The 24,869-nt window shown below is 37.2% G+C and overlaps 1 long non-coding RNA gene across 1 annotated transcript in view; it reads right to left on the minus strand.

The window, feature by feature from the left end:
- The window catches only part of LOC307192879, a 229,727-nt gene that overhangs the window by 105,685 nt on the left and 99,173 nt on the right, over positions 1-24,869 (minus strand). The gene's annotated exons all lie outside the window — the stretch shown is intronic.

Raw genomic sequence — 24,869 nt, forward strand, 5'->3', positions numbered from 1 at the left:
TCATGGCCTGCACAGATACCCTAAAATACATCTACTTAGCAATGGAGGGAGGCAGTGTTGTGTGGAAGAAAGAGAAGTGAAAATTTGCAGACAAAGAAACTTATGTCTGAGACTCAGCTTTGCCATTCATTGGCTTCAGTACTTTTGTTCAACTGAATGAAACTCTGTACATAAGACTTCTCATCTTTAAATACTGATCTCATAGGATTATTTGTGAATCAAATGGGATAATTCCCGCCAAAGGCTGATTGTAGAAACAGACACATATTAGTAAGAATACAGAAGATCATGAATAACAAACTTGATCTAAGTAACACATCTAGAACACTGTACCCAACAGAAAACAAAGTTTACATTTCAAGACCACATGGATCTCACCAAGACTGATCACATACAGTGTGGTAATGTACACTTCATGGCCTTTCTAATGACCAAAACCATTCACATATTTTTTTGACCACAGTGAAGGGAAGCTAGAAATCAATAACAGAACAATTTTTAGGAACTGTCCAGCAGTTTGGAAATGAAGCAAAATAGTTCAAGTAACCTATGTATCAAGGTATAAGCAACCACAAAACAAGAAAATATTTTAAACCGAGGGCCTCGTAAGAAACTTTAATATCAGTATATTTGTAAATTCAGAACACAATAAAAAACTCCTAGATAAGAAGCAAGTTTCCAAAAGTAACATAATAAGAAAAAATGGAGAATCTAAATTATTCTACATCAATGAAAACAATTGAATCTATAGTTAAAGACCTTTCCACAAAGCAAAACCTAAGCTCAGATCACTTCAACAGTTAATTCTCAAAATACTCAAAACTGAAAATTTTCAAAGCATTTTATGAGGTCAGCATAACCTCTATATGAAAACCAAAAAGGAGATTATAATGAAGAAAAATCTCTCTCATTATCATAGATACAAAAATCTTAAAATGTTAGAAAGTCAAATGCAAAGATACACAAAAATGGCAATACACCATGACCAATTTAGGCCTTTTTCTTTTTTCTAGGAAGACAAGTTTATCTTAACATTTGAAAACCCATGGCAATTTATCACATTAATAGGAAAAAGAAGAAAATGTATATGGTCATTACAACAGATGCAAAAAATTGATTAAATTCAACACTTTCACAATAACCATCTTGACAAGTAGGGATAGAAAAAAAATTCTGTCAACTGACAAATGTATTGACAACAAAACTGTACGGAGCATAATGTTTAGTAACGCAATACGGAAATATTTTGTGTCAGCTCAGGAACATGACACAGATACCTACTATTATTACTTCCATTCACATTTTCACGGAGGTCCTACCTAATGTAGGAAACAAAATTGAAAGGAAACCAATTAGAAAAGAAGAAATAAAGATGACATGATTGTACACATATAATCCATAAATGAACTAGTAAAACTAATAAGGGGATTAAAAGAAGATCAGACGATAAAAGGTCAAAGTAGAGAATAATATTTCTATATACAGGTATAAAAAAATTAAAAAATGAACATTTTAAAATGTCATTTACCATGACATGAAAAATCATCATATAGTTATGCTAAAATAATAAATAAATGATGGAACTTTACACAGAACACTTCAAAACATTATTGAGAAAATTAAAGAAGACCTACAGGGTGGAAGAATATGACATTGCAGGGCTTTAGGTATTTGCATGTGCGGGTACAAGTTAAAATGTTTGTTCTAAAATTTATGAAGCAATAAAAGCATCAAGAATAACTAAGACAGTCTTGAATAAGAAGGAGAAAGCCAGAGGACTGCCAGGACCTAACACGAGTCCATGTTAAAATGTTACAGTAATAAAAATGTTGCACTGATGGAAAGACAAATAGACAGTGAAACAGAATAGAAGGTCCAGAGACAGACCCACACATACCCAGTCATGTGATTTACGATAAAGGCAGCAAAACTTCAGTGTGGTAGTAAAAGAACACTCCTCTTAGTTAATAATGCTGAGTCACTAGAGAGCACATGGAAAAATGATGCACCTTAATCCTTATCTCACAAATATACACTGTAGATTCTAGATCTTAATGTGATAGGCAAATAGGTATTTGGTATTAATTTTTATTATTAGGAAATACTAAATGTTCTAGTAGGAAAGATAAAAGACTGTCTTCATGATATTGGATTTAGCAAAGATTTCTCAAACAAGACATGGAAACTCCTAACTCTGAAGGGAAAATATGAGCCACTGGAGTACTTTAACGTTAAGAATTATTTTTCTCTCATAAACCACTATTAAGAGAGGAAAATGCAAGCTCTAGAGAGGGAGAATATATTTGAAGTGTTTATCCCCAATAAAGGACTCATACTCTGACTCTATAACAAACTCCTACATATCAATAGGAAAGAGACCCCACAGTCCAACAGAACGATGGCAAAATACTTGAAGGTGCAGTTTACCATAAAAACGATTTAAAAAACTGCCAAAAAATATTGTTTAAATCATCAGTTTAATAGCTTTGAAGGAAACACTTCAAAACACAACATAATACCACTGCACATATGTCACACTGGCTAAAATGAGCAATTAGATCATTGGTGCTGGTGAGGACTTCTGGAACTCTCAGGGACTGAAGACGGGAGTCTATATTGGCACAGCCATTCGGCAGAACACTTGCAGTGTCTACTAAAAGTGATATAGAGTACTGTATGATTCAGCAATTCCACTCCTAGATATTCATCTGATATATAATCAACCAGAGACATCTGTATAAAATCTCATGGCAGCAGGATTTTGATTAGCTCAAGATGAAACCTGCCCCAAAGTAGAACAGATAAATTGTTATATTATTATGGGATGGAATACTATCAGAGCATTGAGAAAGAGTTGATGATTGCTACATGCAACAACACGGATGGATCCCCCAAACAACAGATTGAGCAAAAGATGCTTTAAACAAAAAGTGCACATTATGAAATTTTCCATTTATATAAAGTTCAAAAAACAGGCAAAAGAAATTTTTGGTGTTAGAACTCAGGATAATGATTACCCTTATGGAAAATATTGAGCATAAGGAAAACTCTGGGTTTATTCTATTTCTTTATCTGGCTGCTGGCTTTATATTTCATCCGTCTATACAATTATGATTCATGTACATTTCCATACATTTGTTATATTTCAATTTTACATAAAGAATGAGTAAGAACTTATTTTGATGGTTCCCTAAGTGGTGATAAAATCATGGAACCCAATAGTGGAACTGGACTTGTGTGTATGTGTGCAGGCATACTGTTACCATCAGTTCTTTCCAAACTACAAAACACCAGCTTTTTTTTTTAATTGTCCCACAATAAATGCCTTCAAACACTGCAAGATAAAAAACTCATCAATTCTGGTCAATAACTGATCAAACAATCCTGATCCTGGAGTGTGTGTGTGTGTGTCTGTGTGTGTCTGTGTGTGCACATGGTGCTGGAGGTGAGCAGATTGTAGAATCAAGGGAGTAGGAGGAAGTGTATTAGGGTATCAGTTTGTCTCTATTATGCATAATAGTAATACTTAACTTCTGATCCATAAAAAGAGCATGAATTTAATAATCTCATATTTTTCATCCTAATTGTAGGTGTATGATTCAAAATGATCCAATTACTAAGGAATAAAATTGCTTCTTGAGTCATAATGGAAAGCAGGAATGGTTGAAGTCAGCTAACACATTTTATGCTTATCTTTAACTATGGTTCTTTGTTACCCATTGTTTTAAGAAGCTACTAATATTTTTGTTGCATCCTAAATAATATATATTTGAAAGAGCTAAACCAAAATTCTTTCCATATTTTTCTGTTGAAATACAAACCCAGGGTTATGTGTAGTTCTATTGATGAAAAAAAGAACAATTCAGTCTAATGTTAGTGAAGGCAAACTAATAAGTTGAAACAATTTGATTCTTTTACTTTTTATTCTGCTATTCCATTAGCCCATAAAATTTTAGGGGCTGTTCATTTATCAAAAATTTGAGTTACAAATTTATGGTAAGTGGTAACTATAACAATGGGGATATATTTTCAAAGTACTTTTGCATACCAATTGAAATAGCATCTGACTTATTGAAATTTAAGGAATTATCCTTATTTTTGCAGGAAAAGTACCAAGAAGAAATTGGAATACAGAGTAGGAGATCATTCCAGAAATCATACTCATGTAAACCAGACTTAACCTGGGAAAAGAATTTAAAGCAAAGAGTCAGAACCTACATCATTTACCCAAAACAATGTATTTATTTTCAATCCACAGTTTACGGTGATATATGTTACATCAAGCCATATATAGGGCTTTCAAATGCTGCATTACTAACAGGCAGCTTTACTAACCAAATGATCTATTTCAGAAGATTACAAAGGAAGTGCTAACTTTAAGGTATTGACTGTAAATACTCAGAGATTCATGAGAGTACTTGGAGTCATCTGCCCTATTGTATTTAGTTGCTTCTTTTCAAAGGTAAGTTGCTTGTTTCATTACTACAATTTCACATCCTGACAAAGCTCTACATTTGTCTGGAAGCTGTCAACTTCCTATCCAAAAGAACATTATGATGTTTTCTTTTACCACCTAAGGATTATTCTGTTAGACAATGTATTTACTCCTAAGTGGTTTGGGGTAACTGATTAGCTTGTTCTATGTCAGGAAAAGCACAGATGCAGGGCCAGTGGAGACCGGGGCTGAGACAAAGCCCTCTCTCCAGTCTCCAGGAGGCATGAGACGGGCAGTGCTGCTGTGCTAGCGGGACAAAACCCGCTTGTGGTGGGTGGTCCACTGGGACGTAATTGGAGATCTGCAATATGTCCACTACAAAAAACAAAAGGGCACAAAAGCTGCTCTGTAGGGAACTGGAGGAGAAGAATTTGTTTAAATAAAATTGCAAGTTTGTCAGAATGTGAAAGCCATTCTCAAATGTTCTGTGCATCGTCTAAGGGAATGCAGATTTGGAATCATTTACTCTCAGGCCAAGGCACTGATAAAAAGACAAGTTGAACTTAAACAGTATAATATAAAATAAAAGCACAGATATTGTTACTGCCAGCATGTTAGTGGCACGTAAGAAACTCTTCTATGAGTTACTTCAAAATGTAAATGTATACGACTGTGAAGTTTTGTTCTTATGCTGCACCCCCCACACAAAAATGAGATGGTAAAACTGTTATTAGCTATTTATTTATTTTATATTTCAATGACAGATCTAATTACTAAGTGTAGAAATACCTACTGGAGGGAGTATTTGTGGAATAAAATCATCAGTGGCACTCAGTCTAAAGTTTTATTAGTAAAGTATAGCATGTCTATTGGTTATCCCTGGATTTTTTTTACAACAACATGGTGCTGTGGACATGGAAATTATTGTGGAGGCCCCTGGGCTCAAGCCTCTAAAGAAATTAAGTCATGGCTAAACCAAATTATGTCCTGAGAAAGTAAGAATGGAAATTGTGGCCCAGGGCAAAGCACTCCAAGTCATTAGGTTAATGGTGCTCACTGCCACCCAGCGATTCTTCACTGGGATATTAGGAAGAGCGTGAAGGACCACTGACAGCATTATGGACAAGAACAGAAGTTTCCTGAACACAAAACTATTTTTTTCCACCACAACAAGATCGATTCCTTAACTTAAAACCCTTTCCTCTGATGCTCTTTTCTTTCCTTTTTGTTTGAGAGTTTGCAGAGCATTTATAGTTTCATGGGAGATCAGGATCATTTCCCATTGAAGTCTGCAATGAAAAAAACAAACTAAAAGTAAAGAACAAATGGGAACAGGCAAAGGGGAACTTTTTAATATTCCCTCTCTATCTCTAATTTCTGTTGATACACCAAGTCTTGTTTTGAGAACTATATCTAAAGTAAAACATTCTCTATTTCCCTTTGAAGTAAGGTGGCCCTCCTTTAGGTAGTGAAAATTGGATGCTGTAAACTCATGACAGCTAGGGGAGGGGGGTCACAGGAGTATTTGTTCTGGATGCAATTACGTGATCCGGTTGCTTTCCTCGTGTCAACATGTTGATCCACACAAGAAATAGTATAACCAGGAAAAACAAATAGCTCTGCAAACATCTATATGTCAAAGAGCTTATGAAAAGTCCATAGAGCAGAAAAGTTGCCATCTTTCAAATGTCCAGGAGACACCTGTTCAGAATAACCTTCTCTAGCCACAGGATGATCCCTTTTGTTGCACAAGAAGAACAAGCAGTACGGTCTCTTACTTAGGACTTGCATTGGCATTCTTCTTCCAGAACTGAATGTCCTGTAAGAAGAACAGAACTGCTGCCCTAAATTGTGAACAAAAACTGCCAATTGAGCTGGGGATTGCTAAGTGACTCGTCACCAGTCATTTGAAGGGCTAATTCTCCTCACATTTGATTTTGATCACATGATGAGGGGCTGCATTTTGTCTCCGAGTGGAGAAAAGAAATGCCTCCTTTAGCCCATCCCATTATACTGGGGGTATAGAATTACAGGCTCTCTTGGGTAAACGTTTATTAAATGTTATGTATTAATTTTTATTATTAGGAAATACTAAATAAAATTACCACTTACCTAAGCCACTAATGATGCTTTTTTTTCTGATTATAGGAAACCACTGAGGTATTAATAAACATGGAAAATAAAGGAAACTATAAGAATATATCTACACTTAAATAGATTTTAAAGTTCTAATAATTCAAATTTCAAATCCCAAACGAAGCGATGAGGGAAATAATTTAAAATTTATGGCTAAATTCAAAAGTGGTACAAGAACTTCATTTTGAGTAAGGACATGACAATAGGCTGTTTGCCAAATAATAGTATTCCAAATACCAAAACCTGCTCAGTATAAATTGATGTTAATTACAGATTTAGTTCATGGAATAGAAAAATGGCCTAGAAATTAACATGGCAATTTTTCTAGCCTCTATTCCACTTTTGTTCTTTTAGAACAGGAACACTAGATGTAGTCTCCTGCTTGTAGTTTTGGAATGTTAGTTTTAACTTTCCTTCTGTAACTCCATGTACAGTAATTTGCCTGAAATACACTTCATAGTTTGTATGTTAGGCAGCATTCTGTGATGAATAAGAATTACTTGCTTTCCTTAGAAGAACACTTCCCACAGAGGCCCATGTGCCACAGAAAGATAACGTTTTCCAGGGGCAGACTTTCAAAATGCAAAGCCCCAGGCAAAGTCGCCTTGGAGTCCCCTTGAGATCTTGGGGAGAGAGATAACACACATGAGGGAGGGATGCCCCCTCAGCCAGGCAAGATGCCAGCATGGACAAGGGGGAGACACAGCGTCTCCCATAGGTCTAATCACGGAGCTGCTGGAGCAGGAGGCTACAGACAAGCGTCGATATCGTGGGTCCAAAGCCATCAAGGTCATTGCTCTTTGGGTAAATACTGTCGTGCCGTCCTGTCTTTGTGGCTTGGAGGCATGCACTCCTGTGAAAGCTGTGGAACGTGAAAACAAGGACTTGAAGCATCAGCCATCTCTGTCGCATCTCCTACTCTCCGTCTGAGAATGTCTGTGGAACAATGGAGAGCAGGAAGTCAAGCAGGACGCGCATTTTGATGTGGGCCTCTGCTGCTGATTACTGCCGTGAGGAGCCCTGCTCTCCTAGTCATGACTCACCAGTGTCCTCTGATTAAACCCAGACGTGGATTTAGTTACCACGACACGCATCAGCTTTGCTGTGCTTCCTCCTGGTCTCACTTCCTGCTTCAGAAATGAATTCCCACAGTCCACAGTCATTCTATCAGGCCCACAGTAAACTTGTAACTGACGAGAGAGAGGAGGGTTTGTGCTTTCCGATGCACATGGGCAGCTTGGACATGGAACTTGGAGCTCTTTCTCTTAAGACCAGTCTTGTCAGCACTCAGATTTGACAACTGCAGCCAACCAAGGATGATGATAAAAGGCACAGTGTATGAAGGGATTTCAGAAATAACGTCAGAGTCCACTTTGATTAAAATTTCCCCCCTCCCTTGCAGCCTTGGAATGTCTTAACTTTCAAAATTTTCAGACATTTATTTGTCTGTATAGTTCGAGTCTACCAGATTCACCATCTACGACTAGATCCCACTGTTCTGTGTGGTTCACAAGGCTGGAACCAAAACACACAAGGCGCACAATGAGTCCAGGTTACAGGATTGAATTACTTTATCTGTGACCAGGCCTCTCCATTTTACTTTAAAAGACTTCATTTTCTCTTTTAAAGGTGTGATTCTCAATAGAATGAAAGATTATCAATTAAAGAAAAACATCTGCTTTAGGGATACCTTCTCCCATAGAATCATAGCATTTCCAGTCAAAAGGCAAACTAGGCGTCACCTGTTTAATTTCCTTGCCATTGCTAAAATCTCTTCTAGAGTAGGTGATACTCTACAACTGCTCTAATGGTTGGAACGCTCTTTATTTTATAGAACTTAAACCTACTTCCTTATCATTTCTACTCATTGGTCTTAATTCTAGTGAAACAACGTGAGCAACAACACACCCTAACAACAGGTTAAGATCTTACATAACATTCAGCTCCACTGTGACAAACTGAAGAAGGCACCAGTGGGATGCTCCCGCACGCCCTCCCGTTGGCTTCCTTCCCTAGAATGAGAATTCCTTCCCTAGAACGCACAGGGAGCTTGCAGTGACACCACAACCGTACGCCCCATCCCCACCAGGACTTAGTGTCGAGGGGAAGAGCACAAATTGAGCACAACTCATCTAGCTGCTGATCTCTAAAGATAGAACTTATTTTTTAAGATTACAGAACTTATTATAGGATTCACAAATCATAACACTTTAAGAGAATTTTAGGAATTTTTAGGTAAAACAGATGTGTATCGTTTTAATTACTCATCATTTTAATGTTGTTTTTCTATTGTGACAGATAGGATGCTGACTCAGGAGCTTTTAAATTTCTTCAGTCTGCTATCATCTTTCCCCTTTGTCTTTTGGTTTGCAGCCAGGTAACCTGAGTTCAAATCCCAGCTTTGCCATTCAGTGATGTAACCACAAGTAAGTTAATTTATGTCTCTGAAATTTAATGTCATTATCAGTGAAGTGGAAAAATGCCTAACTTACAGCATTCATATGAGAATTTTAGAAGGTAAATACCAGACAGTGCTTAGTATCACATCTGCATTACTAGATATTCATTCAGTTCATTCCTCTTTTAGTATAAGTGGAAATGTCCCCATCCAGGACAGTTTTTAATGAGTAGAAAGATATCCCTACATAATACATCTATACATCTCTGTTCAAGTTAATTCAATCCAACCAAAATCTACTGAGCGCCTACTATGTGTCAGACACACTGATATAGTGATGATAATAACAAGAGCTAAGTTATTCTGAGTACTTAACTCTGCTTCAGGCACTGTGCTAAGAGTCATCTTATATACTTTGATTCTCACAATAACTATGAGTAGACAGGGACATTATTCACAATATTTAACAAGTACAATGGTCCTGCCAGTACACTATACTGGGAGCTCAGAGAAGCCCATTTTATGAAAGAGGAAATTAAGGATTTAAGATATTAAGTCAATTCATCTTGGATAGCAAGTGGCAAAGCTTTCAAGGCTGTTTCACAAGACTGTCATGTGTGTGTTACCTTTACTAATCAAGGTAAGTCCTTCTCATCACTATGGCTTTCAGCCCTTATCCTTCTCTTACTTTTGCATTTTGTTCTACAGCATGTTTACAGGTCAGTGTATGCTGAAAACTTTGGGTTAAATGTTCCAAACAACCAGTGTCTTGATCACAAATTTTCATTGCCTCCCCTGGTCATTGCCATTAAAGATTCAGGTATATGACATCTTTTAATGCCTGTTTCTATTGGGTGGAGTCCTGTAGTACCAGAAAGGAGCTTCAGCACTGGGCAGTAGGGGTCTCGGACCCACACCAGTAAGGCACTCATCCTTCTACAGAGGTCCCGCAGGTACCTTTAGAGTGTTCCTGGAGTTTTGTTTATTCTTCCTCTGCTCAGATTGTCTGTGTCTGAATGTTTTTTCCCCCAGGTCAGAGCTGGGGTCTGCAGAGTATAGGAGAAAGGCCCAGGATATGACTTAATTTTCACCACTTATGTCTGAGAACACAGGCACACAGGGCAGTCCATCATGGATCTTGGTGTTCCCAAACTATATTCATGGTCCATAAATCACCTTCACAAATTCACATTCCCATCCCAGGGATTAGCCTGGCATTGTTCACTGCAAATGAAAATGGCTTATTTATAGGGAGGAAAACAAGAGCGGAAGGATGGATTTTAGGGGGTTGGAAATAACATTAAAACATATGCTGAGAAAGATTTGACTTATATGATAAATGTTCAGGCAGATTTAGACATTTAGAATCATATGTTTATTTGTGTGTAAGAAATGAAGTGCAAAGGGTAACATTATTGCCCAATACCCCCAGATATAATCCATGTAGAATCGCATGTACATCAGAATACAATGAGACCTCTCAGATTCCTACAAATGACTGCAAACCCTGGGATCTATTACCTTGTTGACTTCAGTGAGGCTATCAATTCATAGTCCAGTAATAAGAAAAACATTCTGCTGTCTGATCAAATGATGCCAGTATGAATAGTTTGCCCTCCGTGAAATGTTACACGATCCTCAATCCTCACAGCAGTTACATGTTTGAGAGGCCATCAGAAGAATCAAAACATATTTAAGAGTTAAAATATGACAAGCATCATAAAACAATTTTAAAAGTCAGAGAACAAGAGTGTATGGAAAAGGGGGATGAAGCAATCTACAAATTGCTATTCTAATCTCACTGTCAAGTCAGTTTTATTTGTACTTTTTTTTGTTTATAGTTCCTTAGGGGTAGCTGCCTCTTACCAATCTGCTGACCATTTCTTAATTAAGCTATCCTGATCATGAGCTAAAGAAACTCAGTAGAGGCAAAATGAGAATGCCATCTTGAGCAATTAGACACTGAATCAAGAATGCAAGCTTATTGGGTGGCAGCATTATCACTGTCCGGTGTCTCTTGCTTACAGTGCATTGTGACAGAGTAAAATCTATTTCAGCTGTTACGTGGCGATGGCCATTATTTATGAAACATAAAAAGATACTGAAATACAAAAGTGCTTGACAAGACCAGGGTAAGATCAGATAAAAGAAATGAGAAAGAAACAGGCATCCTGGGATGGTAACTACTCTGCCGTGTACTGACAGGGAGGTTGTATATTTTTCGAATATACTGAAAGGAATGGTGCTTTTACTTAGGTTTTTATGGTTTACCACGAGATGCAATTTTCTGGCCTTATATGCAGTTGTAACAAAAGTCAGAGACGTTTTATGATAGCTGCCACAGTTCATAAATGATGGGATACACTAAAATATTTATAGAACTGTAAAATCTTGATTTCTCTCTGGTTTAGCAGATGGGGCCCTAAAACCAGTTCCCAGATTGTCACATTTCTTCACCCTCTGATGACAAAGAAGGCTGTTATCAGTTTTCTTCTCTGGAGAACAAGTTCACTAGTGTGCACAAGGTCAGACTTTCAGTCAATTATGTATATCTGGGTAATGCCAATTAAGAAAACTCTGAACAGAAATTATAATTACTCCATACATACTTCTTAGCATGTAGCATTAGGGTAGCATAGATAAGATACCCTCTGAAATACTTTTTACCCATTTCCTTGTTTTCATTTATCAGAAGATTCACTTCCAAAGCTGTATCACTCACAGAGATAAGTATCACACCAATATAAAGACTAATCTGTTTAGATGGCTGAGAGAATTTCTGTTATTATATGTTTGTGTGTGTGTGTTTCTTTTTGAAACTATGTTCTAAGATAAAATAATTAGTCTGTGAAAGGTCACCAAACTCAAGCACTCTTTACAATTAAAAGGAACTAATGTAAGTTGGACAGTGTTGAAAGTAAGAAATCCACATTGATTGATTGCTGATGGTATTTTTCTGATTTTAGGAAATCAATAAATCAAAGAAATATAAATGCTTATAAAAATGGGCTTACATGTCCTTTATTTAAGAAGCATTATTGGAAGGGTAACCCAAATCAAATTTTAGGCAAATAGATGAGATAGACAGGTAGACAGATAGATAGACAGATACATAGAAGACAGATAGATAGATAGATAGACAGATAGATAGATAGGCAGACTGTAGGCTAAAAACATACTTGCATAAGTGTTATTTGTAGTTAGAGTTTGCAGATTTTCTATTTTCTCTTGAGGAATGTTAGTGAAATTAAATAGATAATATTTCTAATTAGGGTCTGCACACTATTGGTGATTCTTTTATTTATAGCAAATAATGGTAAATCTCTTCTAATGTCTCCATTTCTGTAAAATATACCTCAAGAAGAAAAACATTTGAAATAAAAATCTTCATAGATGTCTTCAGAGACGAAAACAGTGAAAAAATTCATCTAACCCAATGATGTCCAGAATTAACAAGGATCATGAAAACTTTCAGATCTACTGAACCTAAATCTCAGGGTGGCCAGAGATGGATAAATCTGTAATACGGCACCAAACTCTCAGGGTGACGGAAATGGTTAACTAAGTTTGTGGACTACCTCATCTCTTTGATGCTTCATGAGGCTACAGCCTGAGCCATTAGTTAGGTGTAGGTGAGCTGAATATTTTATTTTTAATCTACATTTCCAGAATCTTCCTTAACACAATATTTCATAATGACCTTAATCTATATAACAATTTGACTTGGTGGTGTTATTTAATCATGGTTGAAAATAATTATATACCAAGATCTACCACTATATGCCAAGATATTAGACATTTCTCTAGAGATTTTCTGAAAGAATTTACTGGCAGGAAGGGGAAAATCCAAGAATTAAAAAAATAAAAGCACAGTTATCTTCCATCTAAAATCAACAGCATAAAAAGAACAATGGTAATAAAAAGATGAATACCACTCATACTCAGAAGAAACATTTTGAGAAAGCACTGGCTAACTCCTGAAAGGAAATGCTTATTTCCTTTTATCCAATGGAATTCTGCTTTAATTTGCTTTTGGAAAATATAAATACCTGCCAAACAACGAAAACTTCATGCAGTGAAGCAAAAATAAATGAATAAATGATAACTTCCAAAATATTTATTTGGTGTTAGTCAGTCCCTACAGGGGTCAGGCTAAAATTTCCATTAGCAGAGAGATGAGCTGAAAGGGTTTGAAGCTTTTGGTGTTTCAATGTGTAGGGTGTTTGTTAGAAAACCAGAGAGGTAAGTAATTATCCTAAATGATGTTGCATTGCTCAAAGGGTACAGATGTTGGTCTACTGTCTTTGGAAGAAGTCAATTTGGAAAAACTGTTTAGTCGATTCTAGAACAGATTTGCAAAATCATGTTCCTAAATGGAGATTAAAATAGTAAACTTGATAGCTGGGAACATTATGCATCCATGTGTATCTGTGTTTGTGTCTGAAGACTCAGTAAATTCATGGAGGATAAGTTGATGGTATGACCTGATTTCCCCCAAAGGTGCTATTGGGGAAATTAAGCCAGAAGTTCATATCATTGCTTCAGTTTTTTTCAGATTCCTTTCGTAACTCAAACGTATAGTATAGTGCTCAACTTCTCCTTTATGGTGGCTCTGGACACACCAGCGAAGGGTAATAGGATGAATTATAATCCCAGTTACATCACTGATCAGTCATGAAGCCTCAGGAAACACAGTTAACCTATCAACTTTCCTGACCTCAACTGCACAGTGGAAGAAAGTAGGTAAACTACCTGTTTGATGAGTGTCCCCATGGGGTTGATGAACTTGGCGTGCTTCAAGAGTAAAATGGGCTAGCATAGAAATATTAACAAACGCTGTATTATAGTACAGCTGAAGGGAAGCAGAATGCATTTTTGTTTGGGTGTACTCTTAACTGCTATCACATCTGCCATATTTTGTAGACGCTACCCTGGAAATATACCTGATCGGGAACACTCACCCATAACGAAATGCAAGATTACAGCCTATGATACTGAAGACAGAGAATAACAATTCCGTTTTTATAAGACAACATCTTCTTAGCAGTTTAATGTCTTTAATAAAAAATATTCTTTGGATAAAGAAGATTTGGTACATATATACAATGGAATATTACTCAGCCATAAAAATGAATGAAATAATGCCATTTGCAGCTACATGGATGGGCCCAGAGATGATCATACTAAGTGAAGTAAGTCAGACACAGAAAGAGAAATATCATATATCATTTATATGTGGAATCTAAAATATGACACAAATGAATTTATCTGTGTAACAGAAACAGACTCACATAGAGAACAGACTGTGGTTGCCAAGGTGGGGGAGTGTGGTAGGGTTAGAGGGGGAGTTTGGGGTGAGCAGATGTAAACTATGACATACAGGGTGAATAAAAAACAAGGGCCTACTGTAGAGCACAGGGAACTCTATTCAATAACCTGTGCTAAACCATAATGGAAAAGAATATGAAAAATACCTTATATATATTATATGTATGTATATAAACAGAATCACTTTGCTATACACCAGAAACTAACCAACACTGTAAATCAACTACACGTCAATTAAAAAAAATTCCTCATAAAAATGAAATCTGGCATTAGTTTTTCACTAGGGGAACACCGTCCTTCCCACAAATCACAGAAAGATGTTACACTTCTTTATTAAAAAATATTCTATATTTCTGTTCCTCTTTGCTCTGTAGAAATCAAAAGACTATATTTAATTTTCTGATTTATAAATTTTATAACTTATGTAATAATTTATTTCTTTCTCTTAGAAAGGAAAGAAAGTTCTTAAGGTCCAGCCTAGGTAGGAGTACTGTGGTAAGCAGAATTCTGAGATAGCCCCCGAGATTCCCACCTGCTGGTGTACTTGCCCCATGAATTCCCTCCCCTTCAGCAAATATGATTATTACGTTACCTTATATGAGCAAGCTGGTGGGATAGTCTCTCTCATGACACCATTATGTTATATAAGACTCAGTTAGTGAGGATGAGGGAGAATTTCCCCTGCTGGTCTTGAAGGAGCAAAGTGAGGGCCATGGGGCAGGGAATGGTAGGAGCTAAAAATGGCCTGAGGCTGATGACTGACAAGGAAGTAGGGGCTGCAGTCTTACAACTACAAATCTTCAAGCAATCTGAGTGGGCTTCAAAGAGGGCCCTGAGCCTCAGGTGAGATGGCAGCACCACTGGACACCTTGATTTCAACCTGAAGAGACCCTGGACCGAAGGCTACCTAACCTAGGCCCAAACTCAAGACCTGGGGAAACTGTGACGGGCTGAACATGCGTGTTTCAAGCCCCTCAGTGTACGGTAATCTATTATACAGCAAGGAGAAGGCTAACACCGGCACTAAGTATGTGCTGAGAGAGGTTACTTGTCTTTTACCAGATACCTTGAAATCACTATGGAAGGGGGTGGGGGTGAGGAGATGAAGTGATTTGTTGGAACTCCCAAAACAGAAGGAATCTGCTGCTAAGCCTAAAGGCCAGAGCAGACAAAGAAAAGGAAGTACAACTTCATCTATTAAAACTGCATTTGAAGGAAAAAACTGTATGAGCTCAAGAAGATACTGGCCTCTGAAGTATACTAAAGAAATGCCATGATAAGCGACTTCCCTGGTGGTGCAGTGGTTAGGAATCCGCCTGCCAACGCAGGGCACATGGATTCGATCCCTGGTCCGGGAAGATCCCAAATGCTGTGGAGCAGCTAAGCCCATGCACCACAACTACTGAGCCTGCACTCTAGAGCCCGGGACCCACTACTACTGAGCCTGCATGCCACAACTACTGAGTCCACACGCCACAACTACTGAAGCCCACATGCCTAGAGCCCATGCTCCACAACGAGAAGCCACTGCAAAGAGAAGCCCGCGCACCGCAATGAAGAGTAGCCCCCGCTTGCCACAACTAGAGAAAGCCTGCATGCAGCAACAAAGAACCTTTGCAGCCATAAATAAATAAGTTAAAAAGAAAAAAAGAAATGCCATGTTAGTGTCATAACATACTGCAAAAATGAATGCCCTGGTATTCTGAAATAGTTATATATATATATATATATATATATATATATAAAATAGTTTTATTATAAGTTACATAATATATAATGTATTGTATGTATTATATATTATAACATAATATATATGTATTACATATTATAATGTAATAGATAATAGTTAAATAGTTTTTATTGTATGTATATATATTAGACTAAGAATGATGGAGCTCAAAGCTGTAAAAACTACCAGTTATAATGAATCTACTACTTTCCCTGCCATTTGTGCAGTTTTTGACTATAGGCGTGTGTAATGTAGCAAAAATATACTTTTACTTGTTGCTCTTATTCTTAATAGTTGTATCACCAGCTTTCTTTTCCCAGTTACCATCTAGTTCTCAAAAGGAGTATTGTGAAACTCTTTCAGATGGTGTATATTTATTGAATATGATAAGTCATAATTATTTCCATCTGGTGTTGAGACAGTTTCAAAATTTTCATTACCAAAAACAATACTGCAGTGAATGTCTTTTTCACGGACTATTTTAAGGTTTTTGGAATTTTCCTCATGATAAACTGTGGAAAGTGGGGTTATTATAACATTTGCCACATACCATAGAAGCTGTCCTAAGAGAAAGACTTTAAGATTTATTTGCCTATAAAACCACCTCAGCAGATATTTTTAGAGCCATGACCAGAAATAATAAATATCTTACTCTCCAAAAAGTTTAATTAATTGCTTTCAGGAAGTATGCCACTTCATCTAATTACACATAATCTAATTACACAGAAATAAATGTTAATGGACAATGCTACCGTATGCTTGTATCTCTGCATGGAAACAACAACGTTAGGTGTTAACTATTCTAACAAATGATTCGCAAGTCTAATAATGGAATTGTATTTAAGGGTGTTTAATAATAATAATAAAGGTAATAAAAACTTATAAATGTTTATATGTTCATGGGTACATTTATATATGTGTATGTATATGTACAGATAGATAGATAGACAGACAGATAGACAGATAGATAGATAAAATCCATGAGTGTTACTAAAAATGCCAGAGAATATAATTAGGAGAAAAGATTTTTTTAAAAGTGAATTCACCAAACCTGTTAAAGGTGATACAAATAAGATAGTTGAGTTTGGGGGTGAATTGGTCACAGGCCCTTCAAACATCTATAAAGCCTATGAATTATTTTTACTGCTTTGTTGAATTGATTACTGAATTTCAGGAAACAAACAAGTAAATATATGTATTTCTAGGAAGGGAGTATAAAATGTAGATTTCTGAGCATAGTTGTAAACATTTTGTCCTGTTTATAAGACTGCATCTGTCAGATTGCTTTTTTATCCACAAAATAATTTTGTTCATTGGTCTATAATAAAATATCCTTCTTTTTCTGGAAAGGGAATCAATTAGAATTTCCACTAGCTAGTGTGGATAAACTTTATAAGTTTGCGTCTACCATTCCAACGCTGCTTGTCAAATGAAGAGCCCAAACTTATAATTTCTAGGATATTGAGGATTTTGTAGTTCCTCTGTTACTTAGTTGATGGAATTAGTGTTCAGATTAGAGCTTTCTGGAATGACGGCATCTGTCACTGTGTTATGGACAGAGCTATCCTAATACTGAAGGTGGGCCAATGTTTCATGTTCTTGAATTATTTACCTGTTCATCATTAGGACTGAATTGAACACAAAGCACAGTCCTGGAGAGAAACAGGAGGAGAAAGAGAGGGAGAAAAAGGAGAGGAAGAATAATCGGGAAAGGAAGAAGTGGGGAAGGAGGAAGAGGAGAAGGAAAGAGGAGCATTTAGATTTGCACAGGCACCAAAACTGTGGAGAAGTTGATTGCTTTTAGAGATATATTTCTTTCCATCTAAGCCTAGCAGCATCATTTCTCAAGCCTATGAATCTAAAGTCGGAGAGGTTTCCTATCGTTTCCTCTTGACTCTCTCCAGCAAAGTACTTAAACACACAGTGACAAGAATAGTAGAAGTGAGCACACCACTTGTATCTGCTCTGCTGGCACAGATCGAATATTTGTATTTTGACCACAAGAGGACATGAAGATATTAGATATCATACTGACATGGGGTGGGGAATTCATTCTCTTCGCTCTTCTCACTCCTCACTATTTTTTCACTATTTTACACTATTTTTTCAGTATATTTCCAGGGATTGATGGCAATTTCTACCCAGAAAGTTGTGACAGATAATGCTGATTGCTTATGATCTGAATTATATGTGCATGGTTCTGTAAAGCTAACCCCTACACCCCATTAGAACCACTCCTCACTCTCAGACTTTCTCAGGGAACTGTGCATATCTGGTAAATCAACTTGATGATTATTCTACTCCAGAGGATATATAATGATTTACATTTACATGCCAGCAGTTTCTTTTTCATTGCCCCGGCAAGAGCTGGGAAGTGACTTATAAGGATGCAAAAGTTCTGCCGCAAACGTTATACAGCTTCAGCATGTTCGCATTGCACAGTGTGATGGACTTGCTCTTGGATGCACTGATGCTCCCATACAGGTAGCACACAACACAAGGCTAGTGCCAACCTCTGTAATAATGAATGTGTTTGCGGTATATCTTTTCAGCAGGTCAATACTGAATAGCATCCTTAGGGGAGGGGGACTGTTTAGCTTCTCATAATTAGTTTACTTGCCTCTGTTGAATCCCCAATGGACTCCTGTACCATAAAAACATTCCTTTCTGGAACAGCTGGCAGCTTCACTGTGTTTGCTCTCTTTTCTCAAACCTCCCCTCCCCATATTATTCTCTCTCTCGGAAAAAAGTGAAAGAATATAAACATGAAAAATTAAAGTGATATAAGGGGCAAGAATACACAGTGGAGAAAAGACCACCTCTTCAATAAGTGGTGCTGGGAAAACTGGACAGCTACATGTAAAAGAATGAAATTAGAACACTCCCTAACACCATACACAAAAATAAACTCAAAATGGATTAAAAACCTAAATGTAAGGCTAGACACTATAAAACTCTTAGAGGAAAACATAGGCAGACAACTCTATGACATAAATCACAGCAAGATCGTTGTTGACCCCCCTCCCAGAGAAATGAAAATAAAAACAAAAATAAACAAATGGGACCTAATGAAACTTAAAAGCTTTTGCACAGCAAAGGAAACCATAAACAAGACAAAAAGACAACCCTCAGAATGGGAGAAAATATTTGCAAATGAAGCAACTGACAAAGGGTTAATCTCCAAAATGTACAAGCAGTTCATGCAGCTCAATATCAAAAAAAACAAACAACCCAATCCAAAAATGGGCAGAAGCCCTAAACAGACATTTCTCCAAAGAAGATCTACACATTGTCAACAAACACATGAAAGGATGCTCAACATCACTAATCATTAGAGAAATGCAAATCAAAACTACAATGAGGTATTACCTCATACCAGTCAGAATGGCCATCATCAAAGAATCTACAAACACTAAATGCTGGAGAGGGTGTGGAGAAAAGGGAGCCCTCTTGCACTGCTGGTGGGAATGTGAATTGGTACAGCCACTATGGAGAACAGTATGGAGGTTCCTTAAAAAACTACAAATAGAACTACCATATGACACAGCAATCCCACTACTGGGCATATACCCTGAGAAAACCATAATTCAAAAAGAGTCATGTAAAAAAAAAAAAAAAAAAGATAAGTAAGGGCTTCCCTGGTGGCGCGGTGGTTGAGAGTCCGCCTGCCGATGCAGGGGACACAGGTTCGTGTCCCGGTCCGGGAAGATCCAATATGCCGTGGAGCGGCTAGGCCTGTGAGCCACAGCCGCTGATCCTGTGTGTCCAGAGCCTGTGCTCCGCAATGAGAGAGGCCACAGCAGTGAGAGGCCCACGTACCGCCAAAAAAAGAGTCATGTACCACAATGTTCAGTGTAGCTCTATTTACAATAGCCAGGACATAGAAGCAACCTAGTGTCCATCGACAGATGAATGGATAAAGAAGATGTGGCACATATATATACAATGGAATATTACTCAGCCATAAAAAGAAACAAAATTGAGTTATTTGTAGTGAGGTGGATGGACCTAGAGTCTGTCATACAGAGTGAAGTAAGTCAGAAAGAGAAAAACAAATACTGTATGCTAACACATATACATGGAATCTAAAAAAAAATGTGTTCTGAAGAACCTAGGGGCAGGACAGGAATAAAGACGCAGACGTAGAGAATGGACCTGAGGACACAGGGATGGGGAAGGGTAAGCTGGGACGAAATGAGAGAGTAGCATGTACATATATACACCACCAAATGAAGAACAGATAGCTAGTGGGAAGCAGCTGCATAGCACAGGGAGATCAGCTCAGTGCTTTGCAACCACCTAGATGGGTAGGATAGGGAGGGTGGGAGGGAGGGAGTTGCAAGAGGGAAGAGATATGGGGATATATGTATATGTATAGCTGATTCACTTTGTTATAAAGCAGAAACTAACACACCATTGTAAAGCAATTTTACCCCAATAAAAATAGGAAAAAAAATGAAGTGATATAGAAGAGAAAAGGTGTATCCCATTCTATTCCATTCATTTACACATTCCATAATCAGAATCAAATGAAAGATGCATCTCATGTTTTGCTGGACTTACATCACACATATGGTTATGAAAAAATAATTTTAACTTTGGATAATATTCAGCTTTGGGTATTATGCTTTTCTCAGAAAATAATCTCTGGAGGTCCTACTGCTCAACTTTCAAGGTGAATATGGTCACCACAATTCATGTCACTTCTCAAGATGATATGATTGTTATTATTTCTTATTAACCAAACAAGATAAGAATCATAGACAGGCATCGCTTTATACTCCTTAGGGTTGTAGCACTTTAAACTTCCCATGAACAATACAGTCAGATCTATAAAAAGTATCTGCAATAGGGCAATCCAGGTTGGAAATACATGTCATTTAACAAAGTGAAATTTCACATCATTGTAGGATTGAAGCTTTAGGTAGATATCAGAAAACTCTTAATGAAGACATTTAAAGTGGTTCTCAAAACTTTAGTCTGCCTAAGAATCACCTAGGATGCTTGTTAAAAAGCATACATTCACAGACATCACCGTAGAGAATCTGATTCAGTAGATACGGTAAAAAGTCCAGAATCCACATTTCAAAAAGTGCCCTGGGTAATTCTGATGAAGTAGTTGTAGATTTATATTCAAGAAAAACAGCTGTAGATCTTCTAAAGCAGAGATTTTTTTTCTTTAGGCTTATAAAATACATGTTGACCCTAACGTATGAATTGTAGTCAATTTCTCTGAAATCATAGGCCTAATTTACTTTTCAAACAGAATCAGGCAAAAATAATATGCTGTTCTGGGTGACCGCCATATCCCCATTAGGTCTTGGCAATTGCAATATTCCTTCCAATAATAGTTTTTGGAATATTTTTATGTCTTTTTTTTTTTTAGTAATCATTCATATTTTCCCTGGCTTTTGATATATGCTTTATATTTTAATAGATAAATATTTTTAGACTATGAGTGAACATTTAAAAAAACAGTAATAATATGCTTTTCTATTTAGTTTTATCTTATGACCCATGCATGGCTGTGAAGGGCACAATATGTGCACAAGTATCTGTTAGGCTTTTTATATATTCATTCATTCATTCTTTGTAGATTTCATGATTCCCAAAGTGGCCTATGTCCCAAGAAATGTTAAAATTTAATACCAGAAAATGGGAAGAAGAATCATAGAAATGCAAACCCCATTTACCAACAAGCTGTTAAAGAAATGACTTGATGTGTCCCTTTAAAGGGGATTAATAGGGTCTCATGGGAAAGCATCATTTCTTTATTCTCCTCCCAGCCTGGTGAGATAGGGTGCTACAAAATGGTTGCTTAGTAACTGGCCCAGTATGACCATTTTCCCTCTTCCCATATGCAGACATAGTTAATTGCCAGATTTTGAATTATTACAGTAATTTTCTGTCTCATTGACATTATTGGTATAAGAAATACAGAACTTCTGAAGTCAAATTTTCTGGTCTAGTACAACATACAGTAATAAAACTGTATTCTGGATATACGTAAACCACTCATTAAAAAATTAAAGTGTTGACTTGGTCAAGGTCTTTTAGATAGAAAATAGCTGAGCCCAGGAGACTTAAAACCAGATTTATCTTTTGCCAAAACCCATGGCATATTTCTCCACCCCAACCTGAATTTTCTGTGACTATCTTTATCATTAATTTATTTTCTGATAACTAAAAATGAAAATGACATGGACATTCTCCGCCAAGTTTCCCAATATTGCAAATTATTAAAAGATGGTTAGAACTAAATTTAGAATAAAATTTCCCTTATTACTGACTTAAGGAACTGTAGGCAAGATGAGATTTTCTCAGGTGTTCTGCTCTTAGAAGAGTAAGAATGAACAAGTACCCCAGCAGTTGAATCTCTGACTCTAAATATATTTTGCATTTGTGACAGGTTTTAATCTATATTTGGGAAACTTTATCCATAATCCCATCAGACAAGACAGTCTGCAGTCTACTACTATACCAAAATCTTTCTTATTGCTTTTGATGTTTGTCCCATTGCTGTTTAATGTGCTTTCTACATTAAAGGATTTTTCATATATGCATTATTTCTTGATATTATTTCTTTCAGGTCTATTTATTTTGCTTTTCAAATAAGGTATTTTTTCCCTTGGTAGCCATATTTTAACTGCTGTCTTGTCCTATCTTTTGAATTCTGGAGTGTTCTTTCCACTGAAATTCGAGCCCAGTTAATTATTTATTCCCTATGTACTCAAGTAGAAGCTTTCTGTAGCTTCTACATAATTCTGAATATCCACTCCACACTTCTTTGCCTTAGAGTTTTCTCAAGAATATTTTTCTTAAACTTACTTACATTTTCAGTTTAAAAGTCTTTTGGTCTGGTCATTCTCTTCCTTGTTTTTGCTATTCTTTAGCCTTGCCAAGAATCAATAATTCTGGCATAATCCAAAAAACCAAATCCTGTTCTTTGATAACATCTTCATAATCAGTGGTTCATTTCCGCATCCTTTTCCGTTTTCTTTCCCAATTTACAACATTCCATTTGAAGTTGCTTTCATATATTTGGATTTTCTATCCCGGAATTCAAAGTGACTAGAGATAACATTCCAGGCTTTCTTTATAACTCACCCAATGCAAGAAGTGTTTTATTATGTTGAAGACGACTCCCTATCAGGACTGTCCCAGTGACTCAGTTTATTTCTGGATTAGCCATGTCATTGCACATAAACTCAGGTTCATATTTCTTATCAGGGAGTCTCCAAACACCATGAGTAATTGCTCGCCTGATAACATCATGTTCTAAGGTTGTTGCTTGTGTCATTACACATTAATGAACTGTTTCAAAAGATACTCAGATTTGCTTTATGGTCCAAGTGACGTTTTTCCTTCCAGCCCACTTCTATCCTTCCTGTGTCACATTCTTCTTATTCACTATCAGTATACCTGTTTTTTGAAAGTGCGGTCTTGTGCTGTTTTCTCAGTCCTCTCCAAGAGTTCTTAATTCTCTCTAATAATTCAAGATATAAAGAGACTTATGTCTCAACTCCATCCCCATGGGCAAGACTATTCCTTTACTTTTATCATACATATAACAGATGAGGAAGACAACGAAAGTATATTCCCTACTAGGGTAATTGGGCAATGCCAAGAATAGAGTTTTAGCTTTATGTCTCCTAAATATAAAGACATATTCTAATACTTTGTAACCCTATTTGAAGAATACTCTTAGAGGTTACCAATTCTGAGCAACTATTCAAAAAGGAGGTTCCTGGAAACTCTGCGTTTATGACAGCTGGACTAACCCCTGATAGTCCTGGCTTCTGTGCTGAAGTGTTAGAATTCACTACTGATCACCACATCAGTGACGTTTCAGTTCAGTGTCTTTCTATCAAGAGAACCATGGAAGCCCTTGCTCCACTTATCACTACCATTGGAAAAAGACCGAAAGAAAGGAAGGTTTTACTTGTGTTTAGGGACTGTGGGCATATCACAACAGGGAGTGCCTGTGGAAAGCCTCCAGTGGCCTTGTGACTGTCACAACTTGCATAATTGTATGAGGCCAAGGTCCTCCTGCATCCAGCATTCTAGAGAGAGGAGGTTTCCTTCAGCACTCCAAGAGACAAAGAGACATGAAGAGCTGCTTTAGACACGCTCTCAACTTTTACTCTGTGGTATAAATACAAGCCTTGAGATATTTTTATTCCATTGTTTCCAAAACTTCCCACCCAGGGGAGCCAGCCAGTGACAGGGGAATGTGGGTGGCAACAGCGTAAGGCTGTCATCTCCACACCATTTGAGCTACTTGACAGCACAGTTGTAGACCAGAGACAGCCTGGGTTCCTGGGTTCTGTTTTGCTTTTGACCAAAGGCTACAAATCTCAGGGCAGCACGTGTGTATGTGTGCGTAGGCATGCACATGTGTGCTCATGTGCACATATATGTAAGGAAAGAATTATTGAGATTAGAGAGAATACCCCAGAGAAAACACGCCAGATTGTTTGCATAGCTGTTTGCCATAAAACAGCAAACGTTTTAATGAATATGTTTTGTTCTAGTGTCCCCTTTAGACTCTGAAGTTTTCAAACTAAATCCTTCTGGTGAGCAAAGGAATGAGCCTTTGTTATGAATGAATGTCAAAAGCCAAAGGTCTACGTGTGAAGACACCAACTCCAACGAAGGAGGCGGGGCACACTTGGCAAAGTAGATGGAAGGAAGAACTACAGTGGCAAAAGGATGAGGGAAGTTTCCTTGCTCTTCTCCAAGCACGATCCCTAAACCAGAAGCTATTCCTATTGGATTTTTTCAAGACAGACGCATTAGAAAGAGTGAGCACTGGGGAGAACGAGAGTGAGGGACAGGTTAAA

This window comes from Stenella coeruleoalba (assembly GCF_951394435.1).
Source record: "Stenella coeruleoalba genome assembly, chromosome: 10".
In the NCBI taxonomy this organism is placed as follows: Eukaryota; Metazoa; Chordata; class Mammalia; order Artiodactyla; family Delphinidae; genus Stenella; species Stenella coeruleoalba.